Below are 7,937 nucleotides of genomic sequence, written 5' to 3' on the forward strand. Positions count from 1 at the left end.
AGAGAAAGCTGTGGGCAAAAAGAGACCCCCAAAGCCGATCTGAAACAAGAACTGAACAAGGAAAATAACAGCGCTAGGTTACAGGAGAGGAAGGGAGGATGAAACAAAGGGAGGAGAGAGAGCAGGACCAAGCATCTGGAAGAAAGAAAAAGGGAGGGCTAGAAGAAGACACAAGAGGGAGTGGGAGCAGGAACGAACGAGAGCAGAAGTACAGGGAAGAAAAAAACAACAAAAATCATAGCAGCATGGGATAGAGAGGGGGCCAGGGGACAGCCCAAAACGTCCAAGAGGGGCAACAGGGCCCGAGGGTCCGCGACTCACCGCAGGTGTCGCTCTCAGCGCTGCCAGGAAAAATTTGCCAATTCAGACCCTTCTTTCTCCTTCTCTCCTCCCTTCCTTTTCTGGAGGTGCAGTCGCTCAGCTGCCCTCCACCTCAAAGAACACGCGGGTGTCTCTCGGCTCTTACAGAACGCAGCTTCCTGCACGTGTGGCCTCGCTCGCACGCTGCGCGGCCGTACCGCGCTCTGGGTGACGCGCACGGACCCTGATCGCACGCTGGCGGTCCGGCCCGCTGCGGACTGTACAGAGGGCTCCCGGACTGTACAGAGGGCTCCTGCCTCGCCCAGAGAGGCAGGCTCTCTCTTCCTGCAGTGGAAGGCAGCTGCTGCCCACATGCCCTTGATTTTCTTCTTTCCCTTTCTCAGGCCTCTCCAGCTTCAGCTGTGACAGCTCCTGTCCACAGCCAGAAAACGTCCCAGGGGCCTGTCCCTTCTCACCTCTCTGCTGCGAGGAGCACAAGGGCAGGCAGAGAACCCCACACAGTTCTGAAGTGGGTCCAGTCGACAGCATCCCCAGGGAAGGAACAGGCAAGCGCGGCCCCGGTGAGGCCTCTGGGAGAAGGTGAAGCGACTGCCGTTATTACCGTAGATCGCCCCTGGCCGGAGCCCCCCTTCCACAGGGGCTCCTGCGGAGGCGCCAAGGGCCGGCTTGCCGCCATCCCCGCGGGGCTCGGGGGTGACCTGGGGCTACGGGACGGGCTTCAGGGTGAGGTGCGAGACCTGGGGCCAGGACACGGTGCGGGCGAGGCCAGTGCCAGCTCAAGGGGAGCTCTGGCAAGCTGGGGAGGCACCCAGCACCAACCCCCGGGGGACACCCATCTTCTTCCCCTCTGCCTTTGTCCCAGCTCTCGGGTAACTCCCTGGGGCTCCCCCGGCCCAGATCACCTCCAGGAGAGCCGAGGCCTGACACAGCAGGCGGTGTTAGGCTTCCTGCCCCACCGCTGCCGTGTGGCCAGCAGGCAGGAGGGGCCCCAACACCTGCCAAAGGGGCGGGCCAGCCTCACCGGCGGCCTCGGCCCTCGCCCACCCCCAGGAATCACGCCCAGCAAGCCTCACGCTGCGGCAGCAGGAAGGCGGCTCTGGCGGTGCCGCACACCTGTGCGGGGCCGGCGCTGCAGTCCTGCCCTTCGCGCACCGAGCGCCCGCCGGCAGCGTGACGTGGGGCGGCGGCAGCATTTCCTTACCAGGAGGGGGCACCGAGCGTGGCCGCACCCCCCCACGGGCATCGGAGCATCGCACTGACGTTGCTGGCGGGCGGCAGCGTGGGGCACGGGGCCACCTCTGTGTCGCCCACCGACAGCACCGTGTGGCGTTTGCCAGGCAGCGGCGGTTAGCGCGGGCGAGCGCCAACCCCCGCGCGAGCGGCGGCCGAGCGGCACGTCACTGCGCACACGCTCTCGAGGAACGGGCACGACGCTTGGTGGGGAGCAGCTGGAAGCCCCCGGGAATCCACGTGAAAGCGGCAACAAAACTATCCCTCGTGCTGCGCCACAGGGGCCGCGGCGGTAGCGAGGACTGCGCCGCGCTACGGGCGCCCACGAGCGGTGCGGCTGCCTGGCAGCCGAGTCTGCAGAACCTACAGCTCCTGGCACGCGCTGGCCAACGCGGCACGGCCGCCTGCACGCCAAGCGCTGTAAGACCCCGCATCCCAGCGTGACCCAGGGAACCAACGCGGCTGGCCAGAAACCCCACACGCCAGGACCACAGCTCCCGCTGGGTTGCGAGAGGCGGTTTTCTCTGCTTTCTGACCCTGCAGCAGCACCGTTGCTCACCCCTCCGAACCCCCACCAATGCACCCAGAAGCCTCACCCCCGGCTCGGGGCAGCCCCTGCCACCACCTCCAACACTGCCACCCTGCAGGCACCGCCATCCTCCCCAGGAGCTGCCAGCTGATGGCACGGCTCCACTCACCTTCTCCCTCGGTGCAGCCAGGGCCCAGCAATGCTCAGCGACTGCTCTGCTCCTCCCTTGGTTGACACCGACCCCTCCGACGGCTGCCTTGCTCTTAACAGCAGCACCCGCCCCTCCACCCGGAGCAAGCCCTTTACAGGGAGGGGCCGCTGCCATCAGCCTCACTGCCCACACCTGGGGCCCCTCCAGCCCCAGCCCACAGCTGGAGGCCATCACCCACCCCCACAGAGCATCATCACCCCTCCCAGCCCCTCACCTGGGGCAAAGGAAGCACAAAAGGCAGCCGGCAGACAGCAAGTGTTTATTCAGTCACACACAGAACAAGTCCCAGAAGGGAGTGAGTCTGCTCCGGGGCTCAGGGCCCCTAATGCTGCCCCTGCCCCTGGCACACCTTGGCGCTTGTTCCCGGAGCCACGCTCCTCAGTCCAGCCGGGAACAGTCAGTCGGTTCCTGGAGCAACAAGCTGCTGGGCAGAGCTGGAAACTGCCAAACATGAGGAGCAAGATGCAGGACACAAGAAGACAGAAGAAAGGTGGCAGCTAGCTGACTAGTACAGGGGTAGAGAGAAAACAAGAGATGAGCAATGGGGCGGTGAGAGGATGGGGACAGGGAACCCAACGTGGATATGCAGAAAAAAAAGCAGCAGGGAGAGAAGAAAACAGGCAGCAGAAAGGAGGAGGAGCAGGACAGAAACCAACAAAGAAGGACGAGGAGCAGCATAGAGATGCAGAAAAAAAAAAGCTGGGATGGGTGGCACAACAGACATGGAGGGGAAAAAAAAAAAAGGGGGGGAGCAGGGAGCTAGACCAAGCAAGATGGAAGAAAGACCAAAAAGCTCCAGAGAACAGGGCACAGAGGGAGGAAAAAGCAACAGCGATGGGGAGTCAGGACAGCAAACCATGGGAAGGAACACAAAACAAATCACATCGCTACATGTGACAGGGCAGAGAAGGAAGAATTAGGAAACAGGGACAGAGACACAGAAAAAAAGAGACCTGGAGCCAAAAACTAATCCTGATGCATACAGAAAGAAGGGGGGTGGGGGTGGGGGGGTGTATTCTAAAACAGGGGAAACAGAGACAGAGAGATGGAGAAAAGACAAAAGCAACAGACTACAAGGCATCGAGAGAGGAATTACTGAATAGTAACAGAGCGCCAGCCAGAAACAGGCCACAAAGCAGCAAAGATCACAGGGGGTACGGGGCACAGAGGAAGGAATTCGCAAACCCGGCACAAGGAGCCAGACAGAGAGCGAGCGAGGCAAAAATTAAATGGTGAAAAGAGACAGACCGCAGGGCAGAGGGAGGAATTGATAAACAGGGACAGGGCACCCGACAGAGCATGATGGAGAACAGGGAAAAAAAAAATAGCAGCAAGCTACAGGGAAGAGGGAGGAATTAAAGACCAGTGACTGGAAGACAGACAGCGACACACGGAGAGAGAGAAGACAAAAGAGCGATGGGCAACAAGACGGATAGGGAGGAAATGAAAAACAGCAGAAGGGAGTCAGCCAGAGAGAAAGACACCGAGGAAAAAGGCCAGACAGTCTATGAGGGACGGAGGTAGGAATGAAAAACGGGGGAAAGGGAGCAGGAAAGAGAGAGATGGAGATCGCAGGGAATAGCAGCGGGTGCAGGAAGAAGAAAGGGGCATCAATAGGAACAGGGAGCTGGACAGAGAGGGATGGAGAAAGGCAACAAGAGCGGCAGGGTACAGGGCAGAGAAAGGGAAGACCTACAAGATGGGGACAGGGAGATGCTCCAAGCAAGACGGAAGATACAGGTGAGCAAAAAAAGTTGAGCAGCACCAGAAAGAGAGGAGTCTAGGAGAAAGACAGGGAGGGACCAGGCCACACAAGAGGGATGAGAGGGGCCCAAGAGCTCGGGACTTACTGCAGTTCTCCGCGCTGCCGTGAGAATTTGACAGGTCAGACTCCTCCTTCTGTTTGCCTTCTCCCTTCCTCTTCTACAGCTCCAGGTGCCTGGCTGTCCTCCACTTATGAGAAGATGTAGGTGTCTCACAGCTCTTACGAGATGAGGCCTGCTAGACACAGAACCTCATTCAATCACACACTACGTGCAGGAGTAGGACAGAGGAAAGAGAGAGAAACCGAGAAGTGAGGAGCAGAACGGAAGGATCGAGAGAGAAATGGACTGAGGAGTGATGCAAAAGGTACAGAACAAGCAGTCAGAAGTGCAGACAGAAAAAGAAAAGGGAGCAGCAAGACAAGAGAGAGAAAGTGAGAGAGGAAGGGGGAGCAAGGCAGAAGAAAAGAAAGAAAAGATATAGAGAAGAAGAAAAAAAAAATCACAGCATGGGAAAGAGAAGGGCGGGAAGGGACTGGGACATACAAGGGGGGCGACAGGGCCCCGAGGGCCCGGGACTCACCGCGGCTCTCGCTCCCGGCACTGCCGGGAGAACTGGACAGGTCAGATGCTTCTTTCTCCTTCCTTCCTCCTGCCCCTCCTCTTCTTCTGAAACTCCACTCGCCCGGCTGACCTCCCCCTAAAAGAATACGCGGGTGTCTCTCGGCTCTTACAAGACGTGGCTTCCGACACACGCAGCCTCGCTCGCTCGCTCGCTCGCTCCGCGGCCGTTCCGCGCCTGGGTCCGGCCCGCTGCGGACTGTGCAGAGGGCTCCTCGCTCACCCGGAGAGGCAGGCGCTCTCCCCCTGCAGGGCGAGGCGGCTGCTGCCCACATGCCCTTGACGTTCTCCTTCCTTCCCTTTCTCCGGCCCCTCCAGCTCCAGCCGCGGCGGCTCCCGCCCCGCTGCCCACGGCCGGGAAGGCTCGGCTCCGCCCGTCCCTTCTGGCCCCCGAGCCGTGAGAAGCGCCAGGCCGGGCAGAGACACCCCACGCCAGCCCGAGCTGGGCGCAGCCGGCGGCATCCCCGGGGCAGGAACGGACACGCGCGGCCTCGGGAGGGGGCACGGAGGCGGCAGGGACCCTTATTGCCGCGGACCGGCCCGGCCGCAGCCCCAACACTCACCTCCGCCGCGCACGCGCACTCCCGGGAGACGCCGCGGCCGCGCATGCGCACCCCCGGGCCGGGGGGCACACCGCGTCTCGGGGAGCCGCGGGCAGCCCGCGGGAAACCGCCACAAAACCGCCCCTCGGGCCGCGCCGCGGGGCCGCGCCGGTACCGAGGGCTGCGCCGTGCCGCGCGCGCCCGCCAGCGCCGCGGCTGCGGGGAACCGAGAGCGCAGAAACTGCAGCTCCCGGCGTGCCCCGGGGAGCCAACATGGCCGACCGGAAGCCCCCTGCACGTGACTACGGCTCCCGCCGCGCCGCCCGCGCACCCGGAAGCCCGGCCGAGCGCAGCCCCGCGCGGCTCCGGGCAGCGCCGCCGCCGCCCGGCCCCGACGCGGAGCGGCCTCCGCCCCCGGTCCCGCCGCACCTTTCCCCGCAGCCGCCCGGCCGCGCGGCCCCGCTCCTGCCTCGGCTCGCACCGGCTCCTCCTCCAGCACCGGCCCCGGACAGGGAGGGGTCGCTGCCTGCAGCCTCCCTGCCCGCCCCTGCGGCTCCTCCGGCCCGGCCCACGCTCCCCCCCCCCCCCCCCCCCGGTAACTATAGCGACCAGCACCGTTAATAAACGCCGGAGATGCCCGTCGCTCCTCCGAGCTCGCGCTCTATGGGCCGCCGGTCCTCCGGTCGCGGGGCCGCCGCCGCGCACGCGCACTCCGGGGGCCGCCCGGCGCAGCCGCACGCCGCAGGTCGCCTCTCCCCGCCGGGGGAACCTTCCCCGGGCAGCGGGAGCAGCCGCTGGGCGAGACCGCTCCGGTGCGCGGGCCGACGGGACCAACGCTGCCAAATCTTATAACCCCCCGGAGAGGGAGGAGCTCCGGCACGGCCGCAGCGCAGGGCAGCGCAGTCTCGCCTTGTGACCCAGAACTCAGCGGGGTGACCGAAGTGTCGGTCAGAGCAGCCTCAGGGCTCTTTGGACGGGTGGAAGGGGGAGGAAAGCCTGTGACAACGCGACACGGGAGCGCAGAGTTGCTTTAAGGACGAAACAGCGTAACTTCGGTCCCTGGGAGACCAGTACAGTAACTATTAAAAGCACACGTATTGTTAGATATTTTTCCTAAACTCACATTTTCCAATTTAGTTTTTCAAATCCTGGTGATAGCAGAAATAGTTTTTTTAAAAAAACCAGATAAATCCAGGAACATTTCTGCCCGCGTTCAGCCGCTCTTCTGGAGCGTACGCTAGGAGCTGGAGAACCCGAGCAAGCTGTCTGATTATATTTACGGCAGCTCTGGCCCCGACAGCTCCCCCGTCCGTCCCCTTGCCAGGAACTAGCGCCGCGGCGGCTACAGCTCAGCCCAAAGCCAAACCGACACCGACCTCGGCTCTGGAAAGCGCCACCTCATCTCCCCCCGTTTTGCTGATTAGGGATATCAATTCAACTCAGACACCGGAGTGAAAGGAGCAGGCGTATTTTATTAGAAATAACTAAATAACAGAAGAATATGGAAAACACGCAGTCAGGAAAGACGGAATAGTGCACTCACACAGATAGGAAAATACAGGGTAACGCATCAAATCCTGACTGCCTGAGAGAGAGGGAACAGCGATTAAAAAAGATCCCTCAGCACCTGCACCCGTTGCCATCACCCAGACCCGCAGGCAGCCCCGGTTACAGCGAGGGTTTGCAGAGCCTTTCCCGGCAAGTGGGAAACCCTACGCGGTGCGTCCACCCGTAGGTGAGGCCTCCAAAGTCGCTGTGAGCGGGTCCACCCTTCTATACCCCAAAATCGGCAAGCCAGAAGAGCTGGCACCTTGGTTTGGAGCGGAAATATCTGGTTTCAATCTCACATTAGATTCCCCCGGAGCCTGGCCAGGGCTCAGGGGAGAAGCTAAGGGAGCTCCTCTGCTTACCCAGGCAGACTAGGTGCAAGGGCTCACGTCAGGCCACAGGGCCAGACTACGGTCTCCACGACCCGGTTATTTCATCCCCACACAAAGAAAGATAAATGTACATTCAAGAGAGCCACGTCTTCCACACCTGTTTCACTAACGATGACATACTGAGTGAGCAGCTTCGGCTCAGGGCCTGTTGTTCAGGCTTCAATACTTCCACTTTTTACATCGGAATAGGTGGTTGGTTATCACTTAGTAAAATACCTGTTAGCACAATGGTTAACAGTTATAAAATACACAGGACTCGTCTACAAGTCAACTCTGGCTTGGCCCTATTGTCCAAGCCTCAGCGCTTCACCCCGAGAGTCCCCTTGCAAGCAGCCAGGACCAACACACGCCGCAAACATTCCAGCGGCTGCCAAAGGTTAAAATCCCACGCGCAGCGCCACGTGGCAGGCAGCGGTTAAAGCCGAGTTGGGCAGAAAAGGAGCTAAATGGGGAACACGCAGTTGGAGAAAGCATCTGATTGAGCACCCCCGGCACTGAACAGATGGGAAAAGGGTGGGCACAAACGCCCTTTTGGGGCAGGGAAGAGGAACGTGCTCCTCCAGAGGCTGAGATCCAGCCGCTTCCTTCCCCGTACAGGTGCGGAAAGAGAAGCACTCAGAGCAGGGGAATCCACCTCCAAAACCCTGCTCCCGACTGCTCTTCCCCCGGCATCCCACGCAGCCTCAAAGGGCGCTGCGGGTGGCTGCAGAGCCCTCCCGCTCCCCACGGCTGGTGCAGCCACATCCAAGTACAGAAAGGAGTTTTGAGAAAACTTCAGGA

The sequence above is a fragment of the Athene noctua genome, unplaced genomic scaffold (genome assembly GCF_965140245.1).
Source record: "Athene noctua unplaced genomic scaffold, bAthNoc1.hap1.1 HAP1_HAP1_scaffold_208, whole genome shotgun sequence".
Taxonomy (NCBI): Eukaryota; Metazoa; Chordata; class Aves; order Strigiformes; family Strigidae; genus Athene; species Athene noctua.